Here is a 19778-nt window from a genome sequence, read left to right on the forward strand (position 1 = left end):
TCCAGAATTTAAGTATCTATGCAAGAGAAATCTTGCTGCTAGAAGACTTCAGATAAACTTTCAAGCAAACCTGGTGATTTGTTGCCTTGCATTAAAAACATCAGAGTATCACCTATTTTTCTCTAATTTTCACCTAGTATATATTAAAATCTCATCAGGTATTTTCATATTTTTATCACTTATTTATAAAGATTTATTTATCACTTAATTACAGGCCTTTTGTGCTGACCTGTTTACCCTGTGCTGCTTATATTAATTATATGATTTGAATGATGACATACAAAGGCAGTAGCATTCATAAACCCAAGCAAATGAGTAATTTTGATTACAAAGTTTTGCTTCTAAAATGATTCACTAATATTAAGGATGGTAAAGCATAAGATTTAGGTCAATAAACCTAATAGCTAGACTCTAGATAGTACATAGTAATTTTATTTATATATACATCCATACTTAAAAGCTTTCAAATTAAATTATAGTATCCTAGATAAAGCTAGATGAATGTATCACTTCTGGATTACAGTAACTTATTTTGTGAAGGTTCAGTGTAGGATAAGGTAGGAAAATATAACTTTTTGACATGAAATTATAAAAAACTTACCTGATTGTATATGCTCATCCGGACCGGCTCTGGGCACCAGCAAAGCAAGCACGTGTTTGGTGCAGCACAATTTCAGGGGCGGCATTCCGGCCACCCTTTTTTTTTTTTTTTTTTGCTTGGGGAGGCAAAAAACCTAGAGTTGGCCCTGATGCTTGTTTCTTGGTTTCCATGTACTCTCAAGTTATCTTTTTGTCTCGTCTAGCCTGTAATTATGTATACGGTTATTGCTAGGGTGTGAAAGTGTTCTTGAGAGACTTAGCTAGAATCCCACACAGAAAACCAGGCACAACTGTAAGGATACACTAACTCACAACTGTAACTCTGGTAGACAGACAAGGTGGGGTGAGGTAATATCTTTTATTGGACCAACATCTGTTGGTGAAAGAGATAAGCTTGAAAGAGACTAACAGTAGTTGGTCTCACTCACCTGGTGTCTCTCATCGTCTGGGACCAAAATTGCATATGATTCTCTTGTAATTTTGAAACCTTACAAAATATACGTATCTGTATACTGTATCAATGATAGATGGGTTATCCCTAATACAGTAATCTATAAGGTTAGCAATTTTTTATTTTAAATTTAAAGACTTTTTAATTCAGTACAATGATATGAATAGTGTATACAACAAGTGTCTTGTTAAAAGCTGCTCTGAGAAATCTCTGATGTTTTAACCTCTTCTCATAACTTTGATCTCTGAAACTAACGAATATTAACAATTGTTTTCTGAATTTCTTGCTGCTTTATAATTCTTCCCAAGCAGAAGTATCAAAGGCTGAAAGGAAATCAGTATTCATATAACCTTATGAAAATACTGTTAGTTTCATTGCAGAATACTAAATGTACCATCCATTATGAAGCTATGCTTGTGAAACAGAACTTAATAGACAGCACAAAAAATCAGTTCAAATAATACAAAGGACCTAAGCCAAACCTGCAAAAGCACTGAATTTCCAAATGGAAGTCTGAACTCCAATCTATCTATAGTATTTTGCCAAAGTCTCTCAACAGCGAGTTTTTTTCCATGCTTTCCTCCCGAACTTGCCTTTCACTCCAACCAGAAAATATTCACAATGTTCATGGATAATTTTTGCAATATTAGACCTCAGTCCTGGAATAGATGCGGGTGGAAGATTCCTGTGTCTACATGGAGCCCTACTGTGTGGGTGCCGGATTTGGGCCTTCATGCTACTGCACTTCTGCACAATTTTGCTAAATTCTCAGTTTGCAAATAATGCACCAGGTATCCTTTATAAATATAGTTTGTCTTTAGTGGGGGCCCTGCGTGGTTTTTATTATTATTCATATTTATTACAGTAGTGCCTCCGGCCCAATCAAGAATGGGGCCTTATTGTGCTAGGCACTGTACAGAGTAGTTGACACTCCCTGACCTGAAGAGCTTACAGTCTATTTGACAAGACTGACACAGTGGGGGAAGGGATAGAATGCAAAGCAGAGTGAACAATGTGGTGGCAGCAAACATCCTATTAGTTGCACAGTTTTTTGGGGGTGGGTTTAGTTAGGAAGGGATCAGCTATATGGAAAAAACAGAAGGGAACAGGGTAGGGGAGAACAAGGTAACAAAGCCAGGTGTAGAGTGAAGCAGAGGTGAAGAGACTATGAGGGAGGGGGACAGTTGGATGGCACAGGAATTCATCTGCATTCAGCTTACCGCGTGAGTAAGTCTTAATAGTGCAAAATTTCTCCATGAACATTGCAATATTTTTTATTATGTATTTGAAGAAGAGGGTGGATTGGAGGCATGATAAATCCCACCTTCTGCTTTAAGACTCCTGTAACACCTGGGTGAATTAGAGTAGGGTGTGGGGAGGTCTGGCATTGTTGAATCTAAATATACAAAATGAAGACGGGCAAATACTGCAAACCCCCCCCCACCCCAAAACTGTGATTTGCTGAAATTTTTAAATGATGTGCTTCTTTTGTGCTCCTTGCCTCTTGTGTGTTCACTTTCTGTGAATTACTCCACATAGTAGGCACTACTCCAATAGTGGTCTCATTTCTCTCCTGCTTCTTTGCTCCACAGGGGAGGGAAGAGAGCTTGAGCAAGGGAGGATTCTGTGTCGGTTCTGTTCTACCCCAACCTGACCCACCCCTTACATCGTGTGGGAGGTGGTAGCTGGTGAAGGAGACACCTCTACTGGGATTACACCTACAGAATACTTCTCCCTCTGCAAAGCGAATTCTCCACTGGCCCTTAATGGCCAAAATCCAACCCCTTTGCACCCCTGGATCACACTAGAGAATCTGGTCCAGTGCATGTTGACAGGGTTAGAAAGAGAGAGGTGTTTCGCTTCATTACAAATAGATTGTACCTTATGCTGATAGAAGGTTGCAATTTTCTGAAAACATAGATGTGGAGTAGAAATGTAATTCCATGACTAAATAGCCTCTCCAAAGACCATAGTGATTGAGAACTTGACAGAGACTGTTTCTGCATTTACTGCAGGTAATGAATCTGATGTTTAAAGAAAACATCTTTATTTACAGGCACACAACTACACGTGCTTCTCTCTTCTAACACAGCAGTAGACAAATTTTTCACTTTTTGAATGCTTCTAGGAATATTTTATAGGCAAATAAATACCAACGGTGTACAGTGACTTCACTGTGGGTGGGAAAGTGGCAAATAAACATTAAGCTTGGCGATAAGTATTGAAGATGAACTGTGCACAGTAAAAAATACTTTTCGATAAAGATCTTGTCCATCTAAATATATTCAATAGCTGTGTCCACTTAACTGCTCTAAAATAGCCCACATTGCACAGCTGGTGCCTTAGTAAGGAAAGTTCTTGGTAGTTGGACCTGGATCACATGGGAATTAGACAATCTGAAAATTGTAAAGGCGCCTGCATCTCCTCTTTCAAAGGAAGTAAAAGTGCAGAAAGAAAAGAGTACATGCTTTTGATTTCAGTGTTTCTCTTGCTATTCCTGCAAATAGCTCTGCTTTTAAATTTAGTTTTATGTTATAAATTTCTCATTTTAAGTGAAAATCACTTCTATGCCAAGAACTGGATACCACTCAAGTCCTCACCAATAGGTGCAATTTTGTGCTCTCAGATGAAATTTGCCTTTTATGTGTCAGTTTTAAAAACAAAGGTACATAAAAACTATGAAAACTGCAGTTCATAGATGGCTTTCCTGTGGTCTTCCTGTTATATATATATATATATATATATATTTTTTTTTGCTTGTTTTCTATAGAGCCCACAATGTGCTAGGCACTGTACAAATATTAAAAGTGACAGACCCTTTTGCAAAGAACTCACTGTCTGTATGTTCTTTCTTCATTCTGTGTGAGTGTAGTATTTATTACACATGTGAAAAACTAGTGTTTATGCAAAATTGCTATAAAACTTGCCACCTTATATTAATATTTGTCCATGGTATAGTGTAGATTGGTCTTTTCAGAACAACTCTCTGAAATGCCCAAAGATAGAATGTGTAGCTTGACATACCATTCAGGGAAGTTCCCATTAAGCCTATCACCCCAAATACTTTAATGAGGGAATTATCCCAGCCATGTCGAGATATGAGTGACTCCCCAGGATTGCAAACATGCAGTAGTGCCACTGGGACATGGGTCTTTAAATAGGGGAGGGTTAAATTAGACAGTGAAGTGGAGCTGTACCCAGGTTTCAGGGTCACCTTGCCTTGACCCGAACTCTGCGTTCCAGACACTTCTGCTTGCAGGTAGTGGAAGAATGGACTTAGCCAATGGGGTGAGAGGGCCTGTGCACAGGGGCCCCAGAAAAATGGGTGTCCCTGTGCCCTGATGCTGTTACCTGGCATAAACACTAGGGGGGTAAGCCCCAGGGCCTAGACCCCTTCTGCGGCCCTAGGACTGGAGGACCTCTAGCTTCCTGCTGGGCCTCAGGTTGGAGGAGCTCTCACTCTCCACTGCAGCCATGGTGACAGGACAAAGCTTCTCTGGTCTGGGGCCACAGTGGGGGAGTGTGGGCAGAAAGGAGCAAACAGGTTGCAGGCCACAGTGGGGGGGGATGGAATGGGGCGGGAATGTGAGTGGAACAGGGGCGGGGCTGCGGGGGGAAGGGGCTGAACAGGTTGCGGCCATGGGCAGGGCTGCAGGCAGAAGGGGCAGGAATCCAGGTAGAAGGGATGGGGAGGGGCCCCACACTTGCTCTGGCCCAGGGCCTCACAAAACCTTAATCTGTCTCTGGATGAGCCCTACTCTCTCCTTTCCTCTCTAAAAATATCTACCCACATCACATTTGAGGACACTCAGTGCAGCTCAACTATAGAGGGCACTACTTGAATAGAAGGGAACTTCTTCTGCCACAGAAGTCCAGAAGTAAAGGGGGCCTCCAGATCCAAAACTTTCTCTTCATGTGCAGATGACACCATTCCTAGTGCAGCCACTTCAGAACAAATCTTGGGATAGGACAACATGATGTTTGATTAGAGAAGAACAAAGACTAAAGTCCTTGGAGAATTCTAGCCCTGGGACAGAGGAGGGGTTGAATCTGAATGCTCCTCTGTTACAGGTCACAAGGGTACGCTTGAGGGGACTGTAGACGTATACAGAATTGGGTGGCAGAGCAGACTGCAGAGCGGAAAGGTGACGGGCCACAAGCTCCAGACAGTGGATCAGCTGGGAGCTGTCCATCTGTGCTTTCTGGAGCAATTCAATGATGAGCGAGAGCCAATCAGGAATCAGCTTTTCCAGTTCCAGACTGATGATGGCCAGTGCCAGCATGGAGCCCTTGAACTGCAGCAGCTGGTAACAGGCCATACAATGCAGTAACTGCTTGGTGAGAACAGCCACATGCTGAGATGGGTTCATCTTGGGCAGGACGGTCAGTAACTGAGGCCTGGTTGACACAGCAACTGCATGGAAAATGTGAAGGAAATCCAGTGGCGTAGCCATGTGAAGATCCCAGTACAGTTTATCCAGAATAATCTTTTCCATTCTGCGAATTTCAGCTGGAGAACAGCCGCAAAAACTGTCTCTGGCCAACACCTTCAGTACTGGAACCCTCTCATCTTCCTCAACGGTTTTGGCAGCAAGGAAGAAGCAGCTGATCGCAATACAATTCAAGTATTTTGGACGGGCCTTTACCGTGGCTAAAAACCGGTCCAAGAGACTGACGGCCAGGGCGAGTGTTTCTGGATAAAGGTGGAACTGGTACTTGAGTTTGGCCAGCCACTGAATCACCTCATCCCACTGCGCTGGAGAAATGGCTACATCCTGATTGGGCTGAATTTTGGGCATATGCACTTTCCACATCTGAGCTTCTCTAGAGATTGCTGTCTCCAAGAGGAGAGACAATCTCTGGCTCTCCAGGGACCCCGAAAACTTCATGATAATCCTTGGATCCGCCTACCACCCAACTGGATGCAGCTACCTCCCCCGCGGAGCTGTCGGGTTCCCGGTCGGGGCGGGCCAGCCTCCGGCCCATCAGAACCCCATGCCGGCGGCGCAGGCGCTGCACGCGGCTAGTTTCCCGCCCGGGCCATCTCGGCGGCGGCCGGCAGCGGCAGCGGCGGCGCGGGGCTCACGTCTCCATGGCGGGCGGCTCGCTGTGTGGGGTGAGCGGGAGGGGAGCCCGGCCGGCCGGCCCGCCTGCTGCTGCCGCCGCCGCCGCCCCCGGCCTGCGACGCGCGTCGTGCTGGGGAGGGGCGGGAACAAGGCGGGGAGTGACTAAAGAAAAAACAGGAAAATGGGGTGTGATTTTGTGACGGGGAAGAGGATAACAAATAGCTGAAAATAAAGGGTAAGAGCACAGAAGAGGAGAAGCAGAGACAGACAATCTATATTGTAAGAAATATTTGTCAGTGGTGGGCATGAAAATAGTGCTTCCAGAAAAGCCAATTAAGGTATTGTGAAATGGCTGGTCTAGGGAAAAGTAGGTTGGGGGGGATTTAAAAATTACTGTGGTGAAAAGTAAGGGTAACATAATTAAAGTTAAAGCTGTGCAAACCTGTTTGTGTTATCTCTATGTTGGTTGTGAGTTTCAGTGGTTTGTTTTGGGTCAGAACTGAATTCACAGGCTCTAAGGTTTCAACCAGGTTTTCCAATACCCTAATCGGATTGCAAACCCATAGGCAAGGCTGGTGGTAGAGGAGTTTGCTTTACTCATGTGGGTTTGCTAGAAGTGGGAATAGGTCTCAGCTTTGATTCAGACAGGAAAGTCTGGTGTTAGTGAAAACTCGCTTTCTCCGTGATTTTATTATGCAAGTCAAAATTTAATAATGACAGTTCCTGCTTAACTGGGAGAATTAAAGAAAGTTTTTATGTTCTAGGCAACTACTTGTTACATTTTGGTAGATCCTCCTCCAAACTGGGATCAGTTATAATGCATTCCTCCCTATATCTGTCCTATTATTTTTGAGAAATCAAATTAAAATGGCTTCTGCTGAGTGGACCTTCTTGTTCCTATGGGGCAGTCTTTTTGGCAGACCGGGATACTGAAGGAATACCATGTGCTATTCCTGAAGATGTGTGCTTTAGCACAAAATTCACCAAATCCAACACAGTCAAAAGTCCAGCAGTTCACAGATAGATAATCAGACACTGCAAGCAGTTTCACAAAAAGCTCTGGATAATTTTGTGGGCTAAAACAAATGTTCTACAGCCTTATTTTTAGGCCTTCAATGATTGTAAGTCAAATATTTAGCATAGTAATATTAGAAATGCTTCCAACATGAATTTAAATTTCAGACTTTTTCAGGGGGCTCCCAAAACCCTCCATTCCACACCTACCTCTGGGACTTGAACTTCCAAAAAATTCAGATCTTCCACTGATGTCTCTTCTTTCCCCCTCTCCTGAGTAAATAAACAATGTTTATTACTCCCTTTCCCTGATGATAGTGTGTGTGAACTGACTCCTATCAACAAATGAACTCTAGGGCAAACTTTTCCTTGGTCCAGGCGATCTTGTTAGCAGGAACTATTGACCAAAAGTCCAGAATGAAATGAAATGAATGAATGAATGAATTTTTCTTTTAAAATGCCAAGTATCAATTATTTTTGCTAAAACTGTAGTATACTAGCAGTTTTCCCTAGATCTTTATAATTTTGTTAGTTAAATACATACTATGTTTCTGGTATTAACTGTGTTCATGCAGTATAAATACAAATAGTTAAGAGCATATAATAGTTTTTGTTTCATTTATGTTCATTTGTTTTAATACACATTCTATGGAAGATAACAGTCATAATCAACCAAATATGCATAATTGCTGTAAGCAATCATGGGATGTAACAAATGCAGCATATAAAATTAACTAAATACTTTTCAGAGACAGAATGGCATATTTATCATTTTTGTGACACTTGTTCTTGATTAATCATACTTTACTAAAGAAACTAATTAGCTAACTACAGTATGTGACATGATGTCCCACATGCCCTAAATTTCCAGCTTGATAATTAAGCAGGAAACATACTAGAATGTGGAACTCGTTGAATGCAAATGATGTTTGAACTTTACCATCTTCATGATTTATCACATACTCATTTTAAAAAAATCCCTCCAAATCTACATATTAAAAGTCATGAAGGTTTTGGTTGGAAAAAAGATACTGTGCATACACAATGGTAAGTATTTAAAGCCCAATATCCATTGAACAATCATTGTTTGTTTGAGATTATTTTTGAAGAAAAAACAAAGTAAAGTTTTGCTAAAACCACCTAGCTTCAATTGGTTTCATATTGAAACTGAGATTTTCACATTACTTCCCGTTCCATTCTCCACTTCAGAGATGCAGTCTCCTGATTCACTTCCAATTATGGTTTATCAGGGAACCAGACCTCCTGTTGATTGATTACCTGCCCTGGGGGTACCTGCTAAGTTGCAACAAAAATAAATTTTACAGCTTAACTTACCCATCATGTCCCTGGCCTGCTGAGAGGAAAGTTTAAAAACCCACCTCACCCTGGCCAGTCTGGCAGTGAGGAAAAATTCCTTCCTAGCCCCAACAGGCAACGAGCATGATACCCACTTTATAATGGGACCCCCAAACCTGGTCCCATTATAAATGCAAGGGGGGAGCTTTTATTCCTGTGCAGAATGGCCCCCAGGCTTTGGGGAAGGTATTACAAACTCTCCCACTAAGTGCAGAGGGAGCCGATAGACTTTGCTACAGCTTTGTGGCCTACCTATCAGCTCAGAGTCTTGCTCTTTGCCTCATCAAGACCATGAGGGAGGCTGAATGCCCAAAAAGACGTGTGTGTGGGGTGTACTCCTTTAAAAGGAGCCTAGTGTTTTCTTTTCCCTGATGGTGCAGACCTCTGTGGCCATGGGGCAGAGGCTTCCAGTGATTTCAGTACCCATTGCTATGACTGACCATTTATACAGCATTTTGATTGTTTTATTCCTGAAAGAAAAGAGTTTTAGTTTCCACGTTCAGATTTTGCCTTGTGTTACAAATGTTTGGGGGTATTGCCTCGGGAATTAGTGAGGCAACTGTCTGAGAATTTCAGAGTAACAGCCGTGTTAGTCTGTATTCGCAAAAAGAAAAGGAGTACTTGTGGCACCTTAGAGACTAACCAATTTATTTGAGCATAAGCTTTCGTGAGCTACAGCTCACTTCATCGGATGCGCATCCGATGAAGTGAGCTGTAGCTCACAAAAGCTTATGCTCAAATAAATTGGTTAGTCTCTAAGGTGCCACAAGTACTCCTTTTCTTTCTCTCTGAGAATGTTTCAAGTCTGTGCACTTTCCTTGTACTAGGCCATTGTGGCAGGTGAAGACTGCAGTTTCTTTCTATATGCCAGTCACTGGCTGCATGCCATCAATGTTCCAGGTCAATTAATGTTTTATTAATCGTAAATATTCACAGAGGCTCAGCCAGGTACATTTTAAAAAATAACAATGGCATGAATTATATATCTGTGTTTAAGAATTTCAAAGCAATAGTTCACAATGGATATATTAAATCTAGTAGAACCAAAGCAGATGCGCTTTTGTGGCTCTCTTTGGTTAGTTTTACCAGATGAAACTTTTTAATGCACTATAACTCATTTTGCAAGACTTGTCATGCCAGGTCTTGACTGCCTTTTTAATCATGCGATCTGGATATAATTCTTCATTTAAATATATTCCATGGCCTCTCCAGACATTTTTTTGCAGTTTAACCTCATATACAGTTTTTTTTTTTAAATAATAATAAGCCCAAAGGGTAAGGAAAGAACTAAATTTAAAATTAAATCGTTCATATTTTTTACTAATTATCTTCTTGCTATATAGTCTGTCAAGTGGATCTTTAGTTTGTTACTAATAGAGAAATTCTATTCAAGCTTTAAGATAAAATATTTTAAAGAATTTCTTTATTTCAAAAGCAGGCTTACAATAAATATTTTCCCACCAGAATTGTACCATAAAACACTCTAGGAATTGTAAATTTTAATACCAGCTGATGACATCTGAACAGAAAAGCTAAAAAATTATCTTGCCATCTCTAGTATTCAAACTAAAATCAAGACTAATTAAGCCAGTGTGGTGTTGTAAAGCAGTTGTTTTCTTAAAACAATCTACTGCAGTAAGTCAAGTTATGTTTGCTATTCACTGACTTGCTATTTGATAACACTTCCTTGGTTTTGGTATATACCCCTTATTCACTTATAGCAAATGGCTGCTGCTCTCATTATTACCATATTTGCATTAATACAGCTTAGACCCAGAGTGCGTAGGGAGAGACGGTCAGGAACCTGCTGCTTCCACTGTCCCCACTCTATATCTCCAGTGTTGCTGGAGTCAATCCTTATTTTATTCAGGTTTTTATATCATTCTCATCACCACAGTATCTGAGCACCGTTCAGCAGTGCATTAAGCAACATGACTCATATCAGTTGCAGTGAAACCCACTCTTGTGGTGGTGTTTTTTATCTCACTATATTTGTTGTTTTTCTTAAAGCCTCAGCTCCTGGAATCTTATGATTATGTAAAAAATTTCAGCTTTCATTTAGGAAAACTAAATAAAGTTTCAAGTACTTGTTGCAGAGAAAAGTTTAAAATTTTGAACCCAAGCATTAAAAACTGGAAGGCATACAAAAAGAACCTAAAATGCTGAGTGAGAGTGTGTGTGTGTGTGTGTGTGTGTGTGTGTAAAAATAATTATTTGTTTATTTTGATCTCACGATTACTATTGGGCCTGATTTGTGAACATAGTGGACAAGCGTGTTTTTTGAAGGCCTCTTTTTCTGTCAACTTCCAAGTCCCGTGTCGTTCCCTCCCTCCCCCCCGGGATGATGCCAAGCTGTTTCTGGGGAATCCTTCCCTGTGAGGAATGGGGTTGGCGTTAAATAAGTAGCCGCCTTACAATTGTCTGTAGTATTGCTACAGCTTAACCAGCCTTTCCTGAAAAGGGTTCTGCTAATAGTTTGTATTATTATTGTATTATTATTATTATTATTTGTTGTATTATTAATAGTATTGTAAACATTGTAAGGAGAGTGGTCACTTTAGATAAGCTATTACCAGCAGGAGAGTGGGGTGGGAGGAGGTATTTTTTCATGCTTTGTGTGTATATAATGTCTTCTGCAATTTCCACAGTATGCATCCGATGAGGTGAGCTGTAGCTCACGAAAGCTCATGCTCAAATAAATTGGTTAGTCTCTAAGGTGCCACAAGTCCTCCTTTTCTTTTTGCTAATAGTTTAATCTTCAGGTTACCTTCACAAATGAAACAAATGATCCTTGCTCAGCTGTCAAATACTGCAGACTCCTGGCTCATACAACCTTGGATATTATGTTTCAATTGGGATTCATTGGGAATGGCTTTTGTTTCTGTTTCTTTATGTGAATAGCACTGACTGTATAAAACCTACAGTAGTTGATTGTTTGTATTAGCTCTCACCTGGGAGCCTCAGTCAGGGACCAAGACCCCTTTGTGCAAGGTGCTGTATAAATAAATAACAAAAAGACAGTTTCTGCCCCAGAGAGTTTACAACCTAAGTATAAGCCAAGAGACGACACATTCATATAGACAAACAAAGGAGTATAAGGAAACACTGAGACAATATTGGTCAGCATGATAGGCAGGGCTCTAACCAGGCTGGGGCGAGTGGGGCAGCCACCCAGGACACAAAGCCGCAGGGGTGGAAAAAGGGGGCCAGAGATGACAGGGGGGGGACGGGTATGGGGGGGTATCACATTATGCCCCCCTTCCGGTTTTTTTTGGTTGCGTCCCTAACCCAGACAGGGTGGGTGGCCTGCTGAGGTAAGTCAGGGGGTGGAGGTGGCACTCCCTTCCTGAGCCCCACTGTGTGGGGCTGGCTGGATCAAGCCTCCCTAAACATTACTCAGGGGTACATCCCACAGTTGGAAAACCTCTGTGGGGTGGTCACATGCCCCCGTACATGTGCCCCAACCCACTATCAACAGTTATGTGTCGCTTCTGAACAGGGCAGAAAAATTATGGGGAAAAAACAGTACGGGGTGCAATTATGCTTGCTCGCTGCAGGCGCTAAAATGCCTAGTTGCGGCTTTGATGATAGGCAGGGATCTTAGCATATCCACAGCTTATCTGCTGTCAAGTTTTTTGTAGGCATCACAACAAAGGAGAGTTTTAAGGAGAGTTTTGAAGCAGGATAATAAGGTTGCTTGGCGGATATTTATGGGGAGCTCCTCCCAAGCATGAGGGGCAGCACGAGAGAAACATGAAGTGCTTATTTGAAAACTTACTAAATGAGCAGTGGAGGCTGGTATCATGGGCGGCAAGAGTCAACATTTCAATAGTGAACGTGAGATGATAGGGCAGGGATAGGCTTTCAAGGGTCTTGAAAGTGAAGACAAGCAAGGAAAGACAGAGCAGGCCTTTGGCTAAAAGTTGTGTTTGATAAGTTCAAAGATTTTGAAGCTTTCTTTCTTTAAAGAATTGACTGTGTTAACACTAAAGTTCCAGGAGAAAAAACTCCTTCCTTGTACTATGTTACAGTTCAGCAAAAAAAGTCATCCAGTGTGTGCATTAAGCTGTTACAGACTCTTTTAAGTTGCAGGTTTCAGAGTAACAGCCGTGTTAGTCTGTATTCGCAAAAAGAAAAGGAGTACTTGTGGCACCTTAGAGACTAACCAATTTATTTGAGCATGAGCTTTCATGAGCTACAGCTCACCGATGAAGTGAGCTGTAGCTCACGAAAGCTCATGCTCAAATAAATTGGTTAGTCTCTAAGGTGCCACAAGTACTCCTTTTCTTTTTAAGTTGCAGTGACTATAGAATCCAAACAGTCTATTTACAGATTGGAGCCTTCAGAGGGTACATCTGATATTTTTTTCTCTTTTGTGGATAGAGTTGAAATTCACCTTGAATGGCTACTGCCATGCTTAATTAACAAGCACCTCATGAGAGAAACTGCTTCTCCACCAACTGTGACCAGCAGGTATCGACAAGAAAGCCATGCAAACTCTACAAACGTTAGCTAGTGTGCTTAAAACAGCAGGAAAAAATGTGCTTAGCGTCCCAGAGTTATTCAGCTTTATTTACTGGACAGCAGCTTTTACTGGAGATGTGGGTACAGGACTGGTGAGTGTGCTAAACTCTATTGCTAATGCTCTAGCTGTTTTTTACAAGAAAATCGTATCAGCGCTGTATAGTCAATACTTAATTAAATTAAAAATAATTTATTGGAAAGAACCCTAAAAATGTAAAGAAGTGTCATTTAAACATTTTTCAAAAGGTTTTCTGATCATCTGGCAATTTTTCACCTCTTTTTCGGGCATTAGCACTGAAGCCTTGGAACAATCACTTTCCCATAACAGCAAGGTTCTTTGCAGCCTACCACTATTAACATTTTAACTGGCCTGTTAAAACTTTCTCAGAGACAAAAAAAAAAAAAATCTTGTTTCTTATGGTAGAAGCACTAGAATCCAATAGTGATTAAATAGAATGAACTGTGCCTGTAAATAAACTTCGGCTGATAACTGTAAAATTATGCTGATTTTTATATGGTTTGTACAGACTATAATCTACGTACTAATGACAGACAAAAAGCAACACATCTTATATTTCCAAACTGTGTTTATTAAGATAGAGTCTTTTCTGTACCTGCTTAAATCCTAACTATGTTGGAGACAAAATTCTGTGAGTGATGAGGCTGCAGAACTGTAGCAGAGTGTGGGCCTGATTTGAAGAAATAGGCAGTAGGTGTCTCCAGTTTGGTCCTTATAAAAAGAGGCAGCCAAAATTATTCGATATTTGTGAAAAAATTGGCCTAAATTTCCATCCTGTCAGAGTCTTGAAATCTAATTCAAAGGTATTTCTAAATGCTCTTAAAGAAGACTATGTATGATCTTGATCCTTCATGGTACTGAGCACTCTAGCTCATCAAGCAAGCATTTAAACATGTGCTTTACTTTAAGCATATGAGTAATTCCACTAAATTCATTGTACTACCAGCACATGTAAAGTTAAGCATGAGTCTGGAGTGCTTAGAACTTGCAGGATCCAGCCCCAAATGTCAAACACAACTTTTTCTAAGCCAAAATATTCTAATCCTTGATTTCAGAAGATTTACAATCCTAAGAAGAGATGTTAGGAAATACATTCTGATGTAGAAATATTTTTGTAAAATTTTTTCATATGACAGCTTGTTAACGGATTAATTTTACTGTAACAAAATAATGTCCCAATTCAGGAAAGCATTTTAGGACTTAAGTACTTGCTTCTTACCTCAATAGAACTTAAGCGTGTGCTTAAGAGCTGTCCTCCTGAATTTCTGCCTAACTGTGGTTCAGAGCTAGGTAGAAACAGAAATATGGATCTAAAAAATGAGAGGAGTGTGCTTTTTTAAAATTGCTTTAGATTACTATCTCGAAACAGCAGTATTCAGGGACATGTGTTTGAGATTTTTGTTATTCATTGTAGTCTTTTTTTATTTTATTTTATTTTATTTTATTACCACCTCATACTATTGGGGGGTAAATATTCATGCTGAATAACATATTCAGTTCAGCACCCTCTTCTACATTCTTAGCATCAGCACCCTGCAAGAGAATATTATAGTCTAGTTTTAAACAGCATGAACAATCCCATAAGCAGTATGATGTTCTTTATAAAGATGCAAACTACTGACATTTTAATACTGTCAAACAAAGACTACACTCCGACATTTTAAGAGGAAAGCTATTGAATACTTTTATTGTTTCTACCTATGAAAGTACATTGAATCTTTTATTAGTATTATTTATTATTAGAGATGGTCTTCATTTTTAGGCAAGCTTTATTTTTATGATAGACTACTATATTTAATAGCTTGTTTCTCTAGTTGTATTTGTTTGGTGCATCTCAATCTTTTAAAGTTGGAAAATTTTAGTCAAATTTACCAATGAACCATGTTCAGTAATTTACTGCTAATTAGATGCAAAATGTGAATTGCATTACTTGAAATAATACAATAGTTTAATTTAGGGAACTGTGTAATCCTGTTTAATTAACAGCAAGTGAACTTTAATTAGGGGTTTTTTTTTTCAATGCAGGTGAGGATTTCTTGCATAGGATAAGTGAAGAAGCAATCTACAAAGATTTGTTTTTCTTAATGTTAATTATAGTGTGAATAAAAGTTGAACCTTCCACGTGTCCCATTTATATTTGGCAGAAATGTTGAGCAGGTTTAAAGAGATTGTCTGAGTTTGGGAAGGAGGATTACAGAAATCCCTGTGGGGATTTATTATACAATTTCCCAGAAGATGTTTGAAGACATGATATTTAATCCTTTCCCCCTCGCCTGCAACCAGGAAAACCCAGTTACTGAATTAGAGTAAATCTGCTTCCAACTATACAGCTGGTGTAGCAAAAAGTATAGTATACCCCTGGGAGGCTAAAGAAAATTACACTTACAGTTGTTTTCTGTAGTATTTATCTTCAGGTCTTTATGATTTGTGATTCAGAATCCAGAGATTGGTTTCAATATGCTTATGCTAATATACAGTCAGTTTCAGCTTTATGAAAAGCAAGGTTCACTATCTGAAAAGCCCTGTACAAGAAACATTATAGAATTCATACAGAAACAAAATGATCAGAACATAAATTCGTAAAGTATCTTACATTACTGGGAACATTATACAAAAGTTCTGAGTAAGACTGAAACATCAAACCAGGGGCTGAATATAAGGAAAGCTCTATACCCTGGATGAGTAGAGGATAGAAGCAAAATTCCCTTTGTTAAATATTAACATTCAAATCCTCTATAGTGAGCCGAATCCTGAGGTGAAATCCTGGCCTCAATGAAGTCAATGGCAAAGCTTCCATTAATTTCAGTGGGGCTAGGATTTCACTTCTGTTGTATTGACTGCATTGTTCAAAAACACAAGCAGTGTGAAGCAAAGTTCGTTGGTGTCTGGGGAGCACAGGAGAGGATAAAACCCTCTCCCTGCTCTGGGATAGTTGTTGCAGCCTTGGGCATCAAGAGACTGCATAACTAGATCACTACTTCTCGTAGGGGCTGGCTAGTGAAGCCTGTGAGTCAGGGGAGTCAACCATGTGGAACGTGAACTGGATCTGGCTCACTTGGTACATTTATTTGGCCCACCAAGAATATTTTGATGTTCCTAGCCCTCATGGTTGAGAACAATACCTTTCACATATGAACCGAGAGTAAACTGATACCGTGATGTTTCCAGAGTCTGTGGACAGCTTCAAACAGTGGCAGAGGTGTGAGCTCTTCTGTACCCTGTTAATCTCATTGCAGTGTTAACTCAATGATGACACTTCATTGTGTCTGTTAGAGCTGAGCTGAAAACAGAATTTCCCTCCCATGAAAAATTAATATTTTTTGGTAACATTTTCATTGCAAAATGGGACAAAAGTCAAAAATTTAAAATTTTTCACCAGAGGAAACATTCTAAAAAATTCTCTTTCAGGTGAACAAAAACAGAATTGTTGGGCTTGCTCCTGGCCCCAGGACTTCCCAGGCTGCCTGACTCCCCAGGCTGCCTTACTCCCAATGAGGTGTCTGTCAAAAGTGTCAAATCTGCATTTTTTTGGAGCTGAAATTTTGCATGCTGCATGTGTGTCTCCAGCTGAGCTGTTTGGAAAGATTCTGCTAAAAGTGGTTCAGCTGTTTCCAAGAATGAGGTTAGGAAAAAGGTAGCTCATGTTAAAAAAATTCAATTCAGAAGCTCTACCCTCCATGCTTTTGAAGGGGCTATGGGAGGTGAAGGCAGTGGTGCCCCAAAGAAACATAGAGACTGAGGACTCCTCCTGGGTTCAATTCCAGGATCTGTAGGGGGTATGCGTAGAGGTTTGCTGAGGTCTAATTCTTAACCCCAACCTGAACTTGACTAGACCACAGCCAATCCGAATCTGACCTGAGCCCGATAGTGTTGAGAAAAATCATGCCTGACATGATCCCTCCAAACCCAACACTTGTAATCGGGTCCCATGGGGCTCTGCCTGGTTGAAGGTTCTAGTCAGAGTACTTGTCGCTGTACTGTAGTGGTGGGGTTTATTAATCTAATGTCAGAAACTTTTAGGCCCTGCTCCAGAGCATATGGAACTCAATGGAAAGAGGCTCGTTGAGTTCAATGGGCTTTGCATCAGGCCCTTTTTGCGCAAATACTACTTAAATCTCAACAAGAGCCTAACTTTTCAGTCTGTGGCACCTGTCAGGCATAGCAGCAGTTAAATGGAACCACTTTGCTCATCTTTCACCATGAAATCCTTTAAGATGGAAGAGACCCCTAGGGAATTATGCCAGTCCATTTCTCTGTATTTCAGAGGGACTGATTTCATTAGTTCTGAAATATCCCTAATAGATGGCTGTTTCAGCAAGTCTTGAATACCTCTAATGATGATGATCTTCCTTAAACAGCTTGTAAATTTCAGCCAGAAGCTCCACTGCTTTGATAAACAAGAGGGCTGCAACCAACCTGTATAGGGAAATACAACTGGTTTTCCTACAAACCTGTTGAATTAACTAACAACCTCCTTATGTTTTGTAACCACCTCCCTATGTTTGTTTTCCTCCCAGACAGGCTGGGTCAGTATAAAGAAGGTGAATCTCTCTTCTAGAGCCAGGCTCTTCTCCTTTACTTTACATGAGCCCAGCCACTTGTTCTGCCGATCAGCTATTGTTTAGTTATACCATGGGTTTAATTAATGCTGCAGAAAAGTTATGGGCCTTGCAAAATGAGGGATAGAAAACACTGATATTCCTTTCCAGCTTTCATCTATGGAATGTGCCAGAAATGTATGGCAGAGGGAAAAGGTTGCTGAAATAGATTTCATTCTAGAAAACCTGAAAGTGTTGATAGATGTAAATAATCGTTTATCTCTTTAATGCTCAACAGTATATCTAGTACGTCTGAGAAACTTGCTCCTGAAGTGCAGTTAGCATCTCAAGTTAATGAATGTTCTGTTGAAAACTACTGCTAAGGAACTTGTATGTTTCAACTGATGTGAGAGTATCTAAAAAGTCCCTCTTGAAATGCTTTGAAATTAATACTTCTATTTAGGTGAATGGAAGCCATTACTGCTACCATCTATTTTTATGACTGATCATGTTTTAATTTATTCCCTGTATCTTTTCACATGATTGTTTTCTGTAGTTTGTCAAATATCAGCTGCTGTCATTTGTTGTTAAATTTTATGAAATATTTTGGAATGCAGTTTGTATAAGACTATAAAGAAGAGTTGTATTGTACGTATCACTGTTTGACTTACTGGGACAATGCTGCTCTGGCTACTATGGAGAAGTCTACTTGGACAGCAGGAATAACTACAAATAGGGCTGGTCAAAACATTTTCATCAACTGCATAATGACAAAAAAAATTGGGCTTTCAACTAAATGAAAAGTGTCTAATTTAATTTTTTTGATGAATATCAGAATTCTTCATGGAAAGCATTTTGCTCAAAAAATTAAACCTCAGTTTTCAATATTTTGATGAAAAGTCAGAATTTTCCATGGAAGCAAAACTCCATTTTTCTGACCAGTTCTAATTACCCATGGGTTTTGTTTTCTTTAAATGAAGACTTTGTTTGTTTTTCATATAACATCATATTTTTTAATCAAATGCAGAAAGGACCCATATTCCGGGATGCATGATTTACTTATCTTATTTCCCACTGGCCTTGATATTAAGGTCTTGGTTTCTTTAAAGGGCATGCAATACTTTAACTTTCTCCATTAATTTGCTGCTACTTTATACCTTCTGTCTCCTCACTACATCTTTAGTCTGTGAACCACAGTTGCCACGGCAGGCTCTTTTAGTGTCCTTTTGAGGCCTTCTAAAAGTCAGTAGAGCTTGCTTGTGCTTTCACCATAAATCATGAATTATATGTTTTAACGGTAAAGTTTCAGGTCTTCTCAATATTTATGACTGGTTAATGAAATACGAAAAGCTTTGCTCTGAGTAGTGATATGAAAGCTCTGCTAAGCTGTTCAGAAACAGAGACCCCTGAGAAGACCATAAGGAACAAATAAACCTTAACTTATTAAGAAATTCATGCATTAGTTGCTGATATCTTTATTTAAATAAAATAGCACTGAATTCAGAGATTTGTAATGAGAGGGTATTGAGCCACAGACGGAAAATTAATGTTCATATACGCCATTCCCAAGTATTGTGATCAGAGAAATATGGTCTTACACATTCAATTCAATTTCACTTTAACTTCTTATAAATCTACTTCATTTTTATACTTGCTTATTTAAGGAAATTTTTACTTTCTTGTATTTCAAAATCCTTTACTGCCTTATCTGTTACTGGGATTTTTGTTTGTTTGTTTTTTCCAGCTTTGGTGTGTTTTTGTGTTTTGGTTTTGGTTTTTTTTTTTGCTTTTGGATAAATCCTCAATGATATTCTGTGACAATAAGTTCCACAAATTAATTGAGCATCACTAAAGGAGCATTTCATTTTATTAGTTTTTAATTTTGTTACCTTTCCATTCCACTTGTTCAGGACTTGTGAGAGGGTAATAGGTGTACCAATTTTCTCTCACTAACATAGATTATTTTGTGTCTCTTTTCTAAACTAAGCAGTACCAGTCTTTTGAATCTCTCCTGGCATGAAAATGTCTCCTATGCCTGTAATCTTTGTCATCTACTTCTGAACCTCTTCTATTTCTACTATATCTTCTTGAGATAAATTAGCCAGAACTGAGCACAGTATTCTCAGTCAGTCTGGACCGTTAACTTACAAACTTACATAATAGCTCTGCTATTTTCTGTCCCATTGCTTTTGCATACTAATGATTTGTTT

At 39.8% G+C, this 19778-nt stretch overlaps 1 protein-coding gene and 1 pseudogene across 2 annotated transcripts in view; one reads left to right on the forward strand and one right to left on the reverse strand.

Moving 5' to 3' along the window:
* Positions 1-19778, forward strand: part of LOC140915356 (heparan sulfate glucosamine 3-O-sulfotransferase 1) — a 100611-nt gene that overhangs the window by 39180 nt on the left and 41653 nt on the right. The window lies entirely within an intron of this gene.
* Positions 4999-6072, reverse strand: LOC140915204 (cyclin-I pseudogene; annotated as a pseudogene).

The sequence above is a fragment of the Lepidochelys kempii genome, chromosome 7, assembly GCF_965140285.1.
Source record: "Lepidochelys kempii isolate rLepKem1 chromosome 7, rLepKem1.hap1, whole genome shotgun sequence".
Lineage (NCBI taxonomy): Eukaryota > Metazoa > Chordata > Testudines > Cheloniidae > Lepidochelys > Lepidochelys kempii.